At 56.9% G+C, this 13,364-nt stretch overlaps 2 pseudogenes; both read left to right on the top strand.

Moving 5' to 3' along the window:
- The first annotated feature begins 2,214 nt into the window (after positions 1 to 2,214).
- LOC143175459 (U2 spliceosomal RNA) lies at positions 2,215 to 2,394 on the top strand (annotated as a pseudogene).
- Positions 2,395 to 9,965: 7,571 nt separating this feature from the next.
- On the top strand, positions 9,966 to 10,146 carry LOC116434290 (U2 spliceosomal RNA; annotated as a pseudogene).
- The last annotated feature ends 3,218 nt before the right edge of the window (positions 10,147 to 13,364 follow it).

Genomic DNA, 13,364 nt, shown 5'->3' with positions numbered 1-13,364 from the left:
GGAGTGGTGCTTCAAACCACTTCCTCCGTGGCGGCAACTTCACCCGCTTCGCCGATTGGCGCTTCATTCACCGAGCTCGCCTCGACGTCTTGCCTCTTAACGGGGCAAGACGCTGGGGTGAGGGTGATAAGCGTTGCCGGCGATGCGGGGCGGAGCTCGAATCCCTTCCCCACGTCCTTTGCCACTGCCGTCCGCACTCGGCGGCCTGGCAACTTCGCCACGATGCGGTGGTTTCCCGCATCGCTAAGGCCTGCCGACTCCCAGGGGAGTTAAGGGTTAACCGGACGATCGAGGGCATCGACGGGGATCTGGGGGCTCTTAGGCCTGACATTGTTGTTAGGCACGAGCCCTCAAGGAGTATCGTCATCGTCGATGTTACCGTGCCCTTCGAGAACGAATATATTTCGTTCGAGGAGGCCAGGGCGCGAAAGATACATAAGTATAAGCCCCTGGCCGACGTTCTCGGAGGGCGCGGATACCGGGTGGCGGTCTCCGCGATTGTCGTCGGTGCCCTCGGCTCGTGGGATCCGGCCAATGAGTCGGTGCTGAAGATTCTGCGTATTGGTAATCGATACGCTTCTCTGATGCGCCGGCTCATTGTGTCGGAGACTGTCCGGTGGAGCCGGGATATCTACGTGGAGCACGTATCGGGAGTTCGCCAGTATCGCGAGGCACTCACCGAGGATGTCCTGGCCCCTGATTCAGGCCGACCCATCTAGAAACTGCGGGGGTTAACTCCCCTGACCTAAGCGGTGGACGACCCTGGGAAGTGCAGCGGGAATGTAAGTACAAATAATTTTAAACCGTGCGACTTTAGCCTAAACTAGCCTAGTCAACTAAATTACTTTTAATGGCATGCCTGGCAATGAATCTGCCAAATTGGCAGATTTATCTATTTATTTATTTGTTTAATTGTGTATTTATTTATTTATTTATTTCATTATTCTTCTTTTTTTTTTCTTTTCTTTTCTTTTCTTCGTTCATGCATTTATTTTTTTTATTTATTTAGTTAGCTCTATATTCTTCTTTTATTAATCTATTTTTAACTTATTTAACCTACCCGACTATTTTACTCTTGCCAACTATTGTTTCCCTCATTCTTTTTAAATACTCAACTAGCTATCTTAACTTTTAATATTTTATTTACTAATGACTAGACTATACACTAATAAGACTAACGGAGCGCAGGTTTTACAAATACATAGACATAGAACTCCTAACTTTCTTTCTTATTATTTTATCTATTAAATCTATTTTACCAGGCTTAAGTATATATTGATCCATTAATTCTCGGGCTTCTCTTTTCTTTTAAACACTTTTAACAATTGACTAGTAGATACCACTTCGTTTTCTTTTTATTTCTTTTAACCTGCCAAGTACTTACATTACCCTACCTTACACACTAACACCGCCTACACTGCCTGCCCCCCCGCCTGTCTACCGCTTCTGAGCACTTGTTGCCGCGCATGCGCCCCGGCTACTATAAATACCTATCTTCGCTATTTATTTACTATATCTACTTAACTCTCTATATTTATTTATTTATTGTATTTATTTACATTTATTTATTTATTTATTTACTGTATTTATTTATTTATTGTCCCTATTTATTTATTTATTGTATTTACTATTTATTGTTTCTATTTATTTATTTACTGTATTTATTTATTTATTTATTTATTGTTTCTATTTATTTATTTATTGTATGTATTTATTTATTTATTGTTTCTATTTATTCATCTACTGTATTTATTTATTTCTCTATTCATGCATTTATTTGTCTGTCCATCGTTTATTGTATTCTGTTAATTCTTTAGTTCTAATGGCGAAGGACCGGGTATATTAAGACCCCGGTAGTGGCCGTGACAATAATAATCATGCAATCGAGCACCACGTCCACCCATAATGTCTATATTTATATGTACATGCATCATCACCACTCTTCCTATCTCTTTTCTTATTATTTCTTTCCCTATTATTTAGTTACTCATTTATCTATCTATTCTATTTATTTATCTACGTTTAAATTATTTATATTTATTTATTCATGTGCATGTACCTATAAAATTTATAAATATAAGCCACAATTGTACATAATTAATTAATCTAAGATGTATATATGTATATGTATACCAAAGTAATATTGGATATAGCCTTCGCCATAAAGGCGCTTATGTATACCCACCCCCAGCCAAACAATGTAAGGCTGGGGGAACATTCTTTGTGAATAAAGCGCTTTTATCTGTTCTTATCAGCTTAATATCTGATACACTCCGCATCGCGGAGTCAGAATATTAACCTGATTTTTGGAGTCAGGCGGATCGCTGGGGCTCGCTCCACTTCCGCCGCGAGTCGGTCCGGCACTGCAGTGCCGCCGGAAACGGCTCAATTTGCGCTGCAATTGAGCTCCCTACCTTTTCTAATAGCCGGATCGGCTCGCTGGACTCCAAAAACAGTCCCTTTGGTATTCTGACTCCGCGATAAGTACCCGACGCCGCGGTAGTTTTATAACTTCACGGGTCGCGATACTACGCAACAGTGCGGGCCGAGTTGCGATCGGGCGTGTGCGCGGCAAGGTCTGTACACGATCAGTGCTCGAGGTGTTGTGCGGTGAAGTGTGTAATAAGTGCCTTCGCCGCGGGACCGGATCGAGCCTGCGCGGGAGTACACCTGCGCCGCCCACCTGCGCGGGAGGACCACCGGCGCACCACCACCTGCGCACCACCACGCATCCTGCTTCCGAGGACAGCCGAGGGAGAGGACGACCAGGGTCTACCGAGGGTCCAGGACTTCATCTAGGACCAACCACCATCCCTGGCCAGCCTGGACAACCCTGGTCTTCCTCTACGTGGGTCACCCAACACCGCAACGACCCACCAGGACTTGGCCATCGGCAACCCCGACGGGAAGGACGGCTCGCCTGATCCACGTCAACCACCGCTGGATCAGGAATCAGGAGCGAGGTGTTATTCCCCTCGGAGAGCGCTCCTGCATCGCTGGACTCCTGCGCCGAGTGAGTCTCTCTTTTCTTTCTATCCCCCCGGCAGTGAGGAGGGTAACGCAGCCGGTCTCCAGCCGTCTGCGGTGCTCGAATCATCGTCGGTAGTCCTCTACCTTACCCCTACGCGTCCACCCGCTCCTCCGATCGCTCCCATCCGTTGAGGTGTGTCAACGGACCGGGACGCGTGAGGTCCGAGTCGAGTGGCGCCACCACCTCCTTCTTCTCCCTTCAGTCACCGCCCGCGTGGAGGCTGACTCCACTCACCCGTTAGTGAGTGGACGTCAGGTCGGCCCGCCTGCGGTGCAACCCCCGTGCAGTCCTCGGTGGAGTGGGCGATTCCGTCGCTCTTCCTCCATCGAGATCGCTGCACTCCTCCGCAACCGTCATCCGTTAGTCTCCCTACCGACTGCCACGTCGGAGGCTGTCATTTTTCCAGGCAGTCTTCGACACCGGACTTAGCGCCGGCGGAGTCAGTAGGGTGTTAGCGCGTGGCGGTATTCCTTCTGTCGCTTTTAACTTAGTTTTCTCTTCTCTTCCTCTGTTATTCCCACTTAGTCTATCTTCCCCGTTTCGCCTCGCTGTGGCACTTAGAAATATTTGCCACAGCCACTCTGTCTCTCTTTCTTCTTTCGACTCACTCGTAGCGTAGGACTTAGTCTTAAGAGCGATGCAGGACCGCGGTGATAGTGCGACGATCACCTCCTGCACTACCGAGGGGAGTAATAATCTCGCCCTGACAATCGAGTTTCCCTTCCCGGCGGAGTTCCGATGCCCTGCCTGCTTCGGTGTCCCCGGGATCAGGATCAGTGGCGTGTACAAGTCCCACTCGGACTTGACGAAGCACGCCCGGAAGTATCATCCGGGCGTTGCAGTAACGTATAAGTGCCGTGAGTGCAGCTTCACCGGCGATGGGAAGTACCCTCTCAAGGTGGTGAAGCTGCACCACGGCCATATACATAGTTCCGCCCACCAGAACAGTCCGAGTGGGACTTGTGCACCTCCCGTGACAGGTGCGACCGGTCCAAGCAACACCTCGCGTCGGGGGAGTTCCGCGACATCCGCCCCCGCAGAACCGCGCGCTGCTGCGTTAGCTGCTGCCAATTTGGCGGCCCAGTCCCCGCCCCCGCAAACGACGTGCGCCGCGACGTCGCCGCCCCCGCCCCCGCCCACCCACACCCCTTCATCGGCGCGGGATCCAACGGGGACGGCCACCACCACCTGCGCGATGCGGCGCACAAGGGCGGCAGCGGCAACAACAACAGCAACAACAACGGGGACAACAACGAGGACGACGACGAAGACGACGACCACGAGACCGGTGGCGACGGGGGGCAAGGCGCGGGCCACGAAGCAAACAACGTTGCGTGGGGTGCTGGTAACGGCGGCTGCGACGGCTATGACGACGTCGTATCGCACGCCGCCGTCCGGCACTCCCACGTTAACAATAACGATTGGGCCCACCACCAGCGCCCGGCCCGCGCCCCCGCCCCCCACCCAACCAACCTACCCCAGACCTAAGGGGACGCCACCGGTCCAGAAGAGCGGCAGCCCGCCGCGGCGATCGGGGTCGGCTGCCCCAAGGACATCGCCGCCGGCTGCAAGGGCGCCTGCTACGAGAAGAGGCTCCGGTCCCTTAGCCGCTACCGCAACGAGGCCCACCCCACCGGGCAGAAGAGCGGCCCCCGCTACCAGGGGGTCGACTGGCACCCCTCCCGCAAGAACCCCGCCCGTCAGGAGCCCGCCTGCCACCACCCAAAGGCGGGTGACACGGAGTATGAGGGGTGCCAAAGTCTCGGTGGAGGTGGGCAGAAGAACTGTCACCACCACCACCCGGAGGACGGTAGCGGCTCCGACCGGAGCCAGAAGAACGCCCCCGAGAGTAGGAGGGACTCCCACCGCCCACACACCATCACCAAGGGCGGTGGTACAGGGAAAGAGTCCCTCCAGCGGCCCCACACCACCTCGGGCCGCCTTACGGAAACCCTCGGGGGTAAGGACGGCGGCCTCACCATCCTACGCCGCCGTCACAGCAGGCGCCCCGTCATTAACGTCACCTCCCTCGCCGATTGACGTCGCACCGGAAAGGGGGCTGCGTACAGCAACCCGGGCCATCCCTACAACGCCCGGGCCCACACCACCAAAACGCAGCCCCCCACCGAGGAAGCACCGGAGCCCCAGGACGCCGCCGACCATCCGCGGCGAGCAGGGGGCTCCGTCTCCGGTAACATCGGCGAGTATGGTGACGTTATGCACCTCCACCGTCACCACCACCTGCAGCGGGGGGCCGATTATGACCCCCCTGCCTATTGTGGGAGGAGCGATGGTGGCCAGGCCGCTACCACCATCTCCAGCGGCCCCGCTCCTCCCACCCATCGAAGAGGTGGTGGTGCCGCAGCCGGCCGGGGCAGTCGTTAGCCCCGATTCATCACCGGAGCCGTGGCGAATCGCCGCTGGATCCCGCCGACGCCACCACCGCGGGATCCCGTCGTCCAGCTCGTCGTCCGACGAGGAGGCGCAGCCGCTGCCGCCAGTGAAGAGGACGACGCCTCCGCCCGCCCAACCACCGCGGGAAAAGTCCCCCGCCCGGCCGCCACCGGGCAGCAGCAGCAGCAGCAACAATAACAACAGCGTTGCGCACAACAGTGCGCATCGGCCTGGAGCAGGGTGCTCCGGGGCGTCTTCGGTGAGTAGCGTAACACCGCTTAGCCCTTCGCGACTCCCGAGCGTCCCGCGTAATGCCCCCGGCTCCGTTTTTAATTTGCGGGAAGGGGTAGTTTTGAATCGCGCGGGGAGGGATAATCGGAGGCCCGTCCCCGCTGATGCAACCGTGAGGGGTGCTCCTGCCTCCGCGACGGAGGCGACCGCACCTGCGAGAAGTCGCAGACCGACCGCACCCTCGCGTGCCTCGGGACCTCGTGAGCCCAGGCGTCCTGCGGCATCCGGGCAGCCCTCTCGAAGAAGGGGCGCCATCCGGCCTTTGGTCGGGGAAGCGCTTCCTTTGGAGAGAGAGTTGTTGATCGGAATGGCGCAGAACGCTGGCTCCCTGGAGCAGCTGGAGGATGTTGCGAGGGAAATCGCAGCATACCTTCAGGGCTTCAGAGTCGAGGGACCGACCACGAGAGGGGGCGGGACGGATAGGCCCCAACAGCGTGCGAGGGCTGGGGTCGTGTCGGGCGACCAAGCGGCTCGCGGTTCGAACGGTCACCGCGATCGTCCTGTGTTGGCAGGTGGACCAACGCGGGGGGACCAGGTAAGGGAGGCTACGCGTATACAACGGCTCTTCAGGCAGAACCGTCGGCGTGCTGTTCAGGAGGTGCTCATGGGCCCGTCCTTGCACTGCAAAGTGCCAAAGGACAGGGTACATGAGTACTTCCTCAACATGTACTCACCGGCGGGGAACCTGGGAGCTAGGCCTCCCCCGCCTTCCATCGAGGCTCCAGACGAGGCCAGCAATGTGGCCTTGGTGAAGCTCTTCGAAGTGAGTGAGGTGGATCGTCGGATCAGGCGTATGACAAACTCTGCGCCCGGTCCCGACGGTCTAACTTACAATGATCTGAAAAGGGCAGATCCGGGGTCGCATTTGCTGACCTCTTTGTTTAACGTATGTCTTCGTCTGGAGTCGGTCCCCTCGTGTTGGAAAACTTCCAACACTGTGCTCGTGCACAAAAAGGGCGATCGCGACGACCTGTCGAACTGGCGACCGCTGGCCATGTCCGATACGACCCCGAAGCTCTTCGCCGCTGTTCTGGCTGACCGTCTCGTCGCGTGGTCGGTCAAAAATAAGCGCCTAAGTCCCGCGCAAAAGGGCTTCCTGCCGTACGAGGGGTGTTACGAACATAACTTCGTGCTGCAGGGAGCCCTTACAGACGCTCGCAGGTGGGGGCGTCAGGTGGTGGTGGCGTGGCTGGACCTGTCGAATGCGTTCGGCTCGGTCCCCCACGCTTCCATCTACCAATCCTTCGTGGAGGCCGGGGTTCCCTCTACTCTTCAGAATATTCTGAAGAGTATGTACCACGGTTGCACCACACGGGTGCGGACCGCCGATGGGTTTACCGACCCCGTTCCCATCCTCTCCGGGGTGCGCCAGGGCTGTCCGATGAGCCCTGTGGCGTTTAACCTCGCCCTGGAACCGGTGCTGCGCGCAGCTACCGGAACCTCGGCGGGGTACACGTTGCACGGCCATCGGCACAGTGTCCTGGCGTACGCGGACGATCTCGCGTTGATCGCCGACACCCCGGAGGGCATGGAAACGCTGCTAAAGGCAGTGGATGCTGCGGCGAGTGACATCGGATTGCGGTTTAATCCCGCAAAATGCGCGACCCTCCACCATCGTGGCAGGGTGCCGCGCGGGATCCGCGCCACTCGCTTCACCATCCAGGGTCAGCAAATGCGCGCCCTGGTAGCCGGTGAGCCCTATGAACACCTGGGCGTTCCCACCGGGTTTCAGGTCCGTCAAACCCCACTACTGACGATCGACGAGCTGGTCCGGGACCTGCAGGCCGTCGACCGTTCCCTCTTGGCCCCGTGGCAGAAGGCCGAGACCGTGGCAGCTTTTATACTGCCACGCCTCGACTTCTACCTGCGGGGAGCCCACGTGGAGAAACGTCCCTTAGTCGAAGTCGACAAACAAGTGCGACGTATGGCCAAATCCTGGCTCAACCTCCCGCAGCGGGCCAGCGCGGAGGTAGTCTACCTCCCACCCAGTAGGGGGGGATGTGGACTGCTTCCGCTTGCTGACATGGCCGACGTCCTGACCATCGCTCATGCGTTCCGTCTTTTGACGGCGGATGATGCGGTGGTCAGGGAGTTGGCCTGGAACTCGCTGCGCGAGGCTGTAGCCAGGAAAATCGGCCATACCAACCCGTCGAACAATGACCTGGCCGAGTACCTCTCTGGTTCGCTGGAGGGGTACTTTGCCAGGGACGGGGGGGACGTTTCTTCGCTGTGGTCGAGGGCACGGAACGCGGCACGCAGGAGTCGGGACCTGCTCGGATTGCGTTGGCAGTGGAGCGAGGCGAGATCTGAGCTCTCGGTTACGCTCAGGGGTTCTCGCGATCGGGAGACCATAGTTCCGCCCGTGGCGAGGGGCCAGATCATCCGCCGATTGCGGATGGCAGTGGTAGAATACTATCACCAGCGCCTTCAGCGCAAGAAGGACCAGGGGAAGGTATTCGGGGTGTCGTCGCGGAGTGGTGCTTCAAACCACTTCCTCCGTGGCGGCAGCTTCACCCGCTTCGCCGATTGGCGCTTCATTCACCGAGCTCGCCTCGACGTCTTGCCTCTCAACGGGGCAAGGCGCTGGGGTGAGGGTGATAAGCGTTGCCGGCGATGCGGGGCGGAGCTCGAATCCCTTCCCCACGTCCTTTGCCACTGTCGTCCGCACTCGGCGGCCTGGCAACTTCGCCACGATGCGGTGGTTTCCCGCATCGCTAAGGCCTGCCGGCTCCCAGGGGAATTAAGGGTAAACCGGACGGTCGAGGGCGTCGACGGGGATCTGGGGGCTCTTAGGCCTGACATTGTTGTTAGGCACGAGCCCTCAAGGAGCATCGTCATCGTCGATGTTACCGTGCCCTTCGAGAACGAGTATATTTCGTTCGAGGAGGCCAGGGCGCGAAAGATACATAAGTATAAGCCCCTGGCCGACGTTCTCGGAGGGCGCGGTTATCGGGTGGCGGTCTCCGCGATCGTCGTCGGTGCTCTCGGCTCGTGGGATCCGGCCAATGAGTCGGTGTTGAAGATCTTGCGTATCGGTAACCGATATGCATCTCTGATGCGCCGGCTCATTGTGTCGGAGACTGTCCGGTGGAGCCGGGATATCTACGTGGAGCACGTATCGGGAGTTCGCCAGTATCGCGAGGCACTCGCCGAGGATGTCCCGGCCCCTGATCCAGGCCGACCTACAGAAAATCTGCGGGGGTAAGCTCCCTCGACTTAGGCAGGAATTGCAGCGAGAGGGCAGCAGCAGAAAAGAAGCCAGGTAAGTGGATAGGCTTGGTATTGTGCAGCCACGCATCTTAATTATTAACATCGAATTACCAACATAACTAGAACACTCTTAATTTTAACTATTTAACTACTTATGATCTATTTTATATATGTATTCTAGTTATAAATCTATTCTATTCTTCCTTTTTACTTATTTATTTTACCTGTGGACTTCATTTATCTATCTATTTAATTTATTAACCGTATGTACATATTTATTTTATCTATTTAATCTATTAACCTTATTTGCCTATTTATTTTATTTATTTTATTTATGGATTCTATTTATCTATGGATTTTATTTATTTCTTCTTTATTTACTACATTATTTATTTACTACATGGGCACTATATACTAAGCAATCCGCTTCTTTTAACCGATATCTTTTAATTTTAAAACTGACTATCCCTGCTCTTTTCTGCTTACTAATATGCCTCTATCTTCATTCTTTCTTTTTATTCCATCTCTATGCCCCCCTATGCCTGCATGCCCTGCCTTACTGACCTTGCTATGCGCCCACGCCCTACTCATAATATGCGATATCTAATCATATACATGAATTGTCTTTCTTTTATCTTCTTTTGTATATATTATTTATTTAACCACCTTTCTGCTCTATAATTAACCTTAAGTATTCATCTTCTTTTCTTTTAATGGCGGATTAACTAATTTGTATATCTATTTATTTATTTATCATTTTATTTGCGGCTTATTTATTTATTTATTCATTTATTTATATAGTTGTCTGATCTGTCTATGCTGTCATTTATTATTTATTCCTCTGTCTATTTATTGATCTATCTATGTATTTATTTATTTCTATGATCTACTTGCTACGCCATATACGTATACTGCATAGCCACTGATGCATACTTAGCTGTGCACATGGATATATATAATAAACATTTATAAGACTCTGCCTCCGCCATAAAGGCGCTATTCTGTATATACCCCTTGCCGAGCTTTGTAAGGCAGGGGAACATTATTTGGAAAATAAAGCGCTTTTATCTGTTCTTATCAGCTTAATATCTGATACACTCCGCATCGCGGAGTCAGAATATTAACCTGATTTTTGGAGTCAGGCGGATCGCTGGGGCTCGCTCCACTTCCGCCGCGAGTCGGTCCGGCACTGCAGTGCCGCCGGAAACGGCTCAATTTGCGCTGCAATTGAGCTCCCTACCTTTTCTAATAGCCGGATCGGCTCGCTGGACTCCAAAAACAGTCCCTTTGGTATTCTGACTCCGCGATAAGTACCCGACGCCGCGGTAGTTTTATAACTTCACGGGTCGCGATACTACGCAACAGTGCGGGCCGAGTTGCGATCGGGCGTGTGCGCGGCAAGGTCTGTACACGATCAGTGCTCGAGGTGTTGTGCGGTGAAGTGTGTAAAAGTGCCTTCGCCGCGGACCGGATCGAGCCTGCGCGGGAGTACACCTGCGCCGCCCACCTGCGCGGGAGGACCACCGGCGCACCACTACCTGCGCACCACCACGCATCCTGCTTCCGTGGACAGCCGAGGGAGAGGACGACCAGGGTCTACCGAGGGTCCAGGACTTCATCTAGGACCAACCACCATCCCTGGCCTGCCTGGACAACCCTGGTCTTCCTCTACGTGGGTCACCCAACACCGCAACGACCCACCAGGACTTGGCCATCGGCAACCCCGACGGGAAGGACGGCTCGCCTGATCCACCTCTACCACCGCTGGATCAGGAATCAGGAGCGAGGTGTTATTCCCCTCGGAGAGCGCTCCTGCATCGCTGGACTCCTGCGCCGAGTGAGTCTCTCTTTTCTTTCTATCCCCCCGGCAGTGAGGAGGGTAACGCAGCCGGTCTCCAGCCGTCTGCGGTGCTCGAATCATCGTCGGTAGTCCTCTACCTTACCCCTACGCGTCCACCCGCTCCTCCGATCGCTCCCATCCGTTGAGGTGTGTCAACGGACAGGGACGCGTGAGGTCCGAGTCGAGTGGCGCCTCCAACTCCTTCTTCTCCCTTCAGTCACCGCCCGCGTGGAGGCTGACTCCACTCACCCGTTAGTGAGTGGACGTCAGGTCGGCCCGCCTGCGGTGCAACCCCCGTGCAGTCCTCGGTGGAGTGGGCGATTCCGTCGCTCTTCCTCCATCGAGATCGCTGCACTCCTCCGCAACCGTCATCCGTTAGTCTCCCTACCGACTGCCACGTCGGAGGCTGTCATTTTTCCAGGCAGTCTTCGACACCGGACTTAGCGCCGGCGGAGTCAGTAGGGTGTTAGCGCGTGGCGGTATTCCTTCTGTCGCTTTTAACTTAGTTTTCTCTTCTCTTCCTCTGTCATTCCCACTTAGTCTATCTTCCCCGTTTCGCCTCGCTGTGGCACTTAGAAATATTTGCCACAGCCACTCTGTCTCTCTTTCTTCTTTCGACTCACTCGTAGCGTAGGACTTAGTCTTAAGAGCGATGCAGGACCGCGGTGATAGTGCGACGATCACCTCCTGCACTACCGAGGGGAGTAATAATCTCGCCCTGACAATCGAGTTTCCCTTCCCGGCGGAGTTCCGATGCCCTGCCTGCTTCGGTGTCCCCGGGATCAGGATCAGTGGCGTGTACAAGTCCCACTCGGACTTGACGAAGCACGCCCGGAAGTATCATCCGGGCGTTGTAGTGACATACAAGTGCCGTGAGTGCAGCTTCACCGGTGACGGGAAGTACCCTCTCAAGGTGGTGAAGCTGCACCACGGCCATATTCATAGTTCCGCTCAACAGAACAGTCCGAGTGGGACTTGTGCACCTCCCGTGACGGGCTCGACCGGTTCGAGCAACACCTCGCGTCGGGGGAGTTCCGCGACATCCGCCCCCGCAGAACCGCGCGCTGCTGCGTTAGCTGCTGCCAATTTGGCGGCCCAGTCCCCGCCCCCGCAAACGACGTGCGCCGCGACGTCGCCGCCCCCGCCCCCGCCCACCCACACCCTTACAACGGCGAGGGATTCCACGGGGACGGCCACCACCACCTGCACGACGCGGCGCGCAATGGCGGCAGCGGCAACAACAACAGCAACAATCACGACGGGGACCAGGACTATGAGGACGACGACGAAGACGACGACAACGAGACCGGTGGCACCGGGGGGCAAGGCGCGGGCCACGAAGCAAACGACGTTGCGTGGGGTGCTGGTAACGGCGGCTGCGACGGCTATGACGACGTCGTATCGCACGCCGCCGTCCGGCACTCCCACGCTAACGATCACGATCGGGCCCACCACCAGTGCCCGGCCCGCGCCCCCGCCCCCCACCCAACCAACCTACCCCAGACCTAAGGGGACGCCACCGGTCCAGAAGAGCGGCAGCCCGCCGCGGCGATCGGGGTCGGCTGCCCCAAGGACATCGCCGCTGGCTGCAAGGGCGCCTGCTACGAGGAGAGGCTCCGGTCCCTTAGCCGCTACCGCAACGAGGCCCACCCCACCGGGCAGAAGAGCGGCCCCTGCTACCAGGGGGTCGACTGGCACCCCTCCCGCAAGAACCCCGCCCGTTAGGACCCCGCCCACCACCACCCAAGGGCGGGTGAAACGGGGTATGAGGGGTGCCAAAGTCCCGGTGGAGGTGGGCAGAAGAACTGCCACCACCACCACCCGGAGGACGGTAGCGGCTCCGACCGGAGCCAGAAGAACGCCCCCGAGAGTAGGAGGGACTCCCACCGCCCACACACCATCACCAAGGGCGGTGGTACAGGGAAAGAGTCCCTCCAGCGGCCCCACACCACCTCGGGCCGCCCAACGGAAACCCTCGGGGGTAAGGACGGCGGCCTCACCATCCTACGCCGCCGTCACAGCAGGCGCCCCGTCATCTACGTCACCTCCCTCGCCGATTGACGTCGTACCGGAAAGGGGGTTGCGTCCAGCATCCCGGGCCACCACTTCACCACCCGGGCCTACACCACCAAGACGCAGCCCCCCACCGAGGAAGCACCGGAGCCCCAGGACGCCGCCGACCATCCGCGGCGAGCAGGGGGCTCCGTCTCCGGTAACATCGGCGAGCATGGTGACGTTATGCACCTCCACCGTTACCACCACCTGCAGCGGGGGGCCGATTATGACCCCCCTGCCTATTGTGGGAGGAGCGATGGTGGCCAGGCCGCTACCACCATCTCCAGCGGCCCCGCTCCTCCCACTCATCGAAGAGGTGGAGGTGCCGCAGCCGGCCGGGGCAGCCGTTAGCCCCGATTCCTCACCGGAGCCGTGGCGAATCGCCGCTGGATCCCGCCGACGCCACCACCGCGGGATCCCGTCGTCCAGCTCGTCGTCCGACGAGGAGGCGCAGCCGCTGCCGCCAGCGAAGAGGACGACGCCTCCGCCCGCCCAACCACCGCGGGAAAAGTCCCCCGCCCGGCCGCCACCGGGCAGCAGCAG

This window comes from Nomia melanderi, unplaced genomic scaffold (genome assembly GCF_051020985.1).
Source record: "Nomia melanderi isolate GNS246 unplaced genomic scaffold, iyNomMela1 scaffold0090, whole genome shotgun sequence".
NCBI classification, from domain to species: domain Eukaryota; kingdom Metazoa; phylum Arthropoda; class Insecta; order Hymenoptera; family Halictidae; genus Nomia; species Nomia melanderi.
This window is presented reverse-complemented; position numbering and strand designations above follow the sequence as displayed.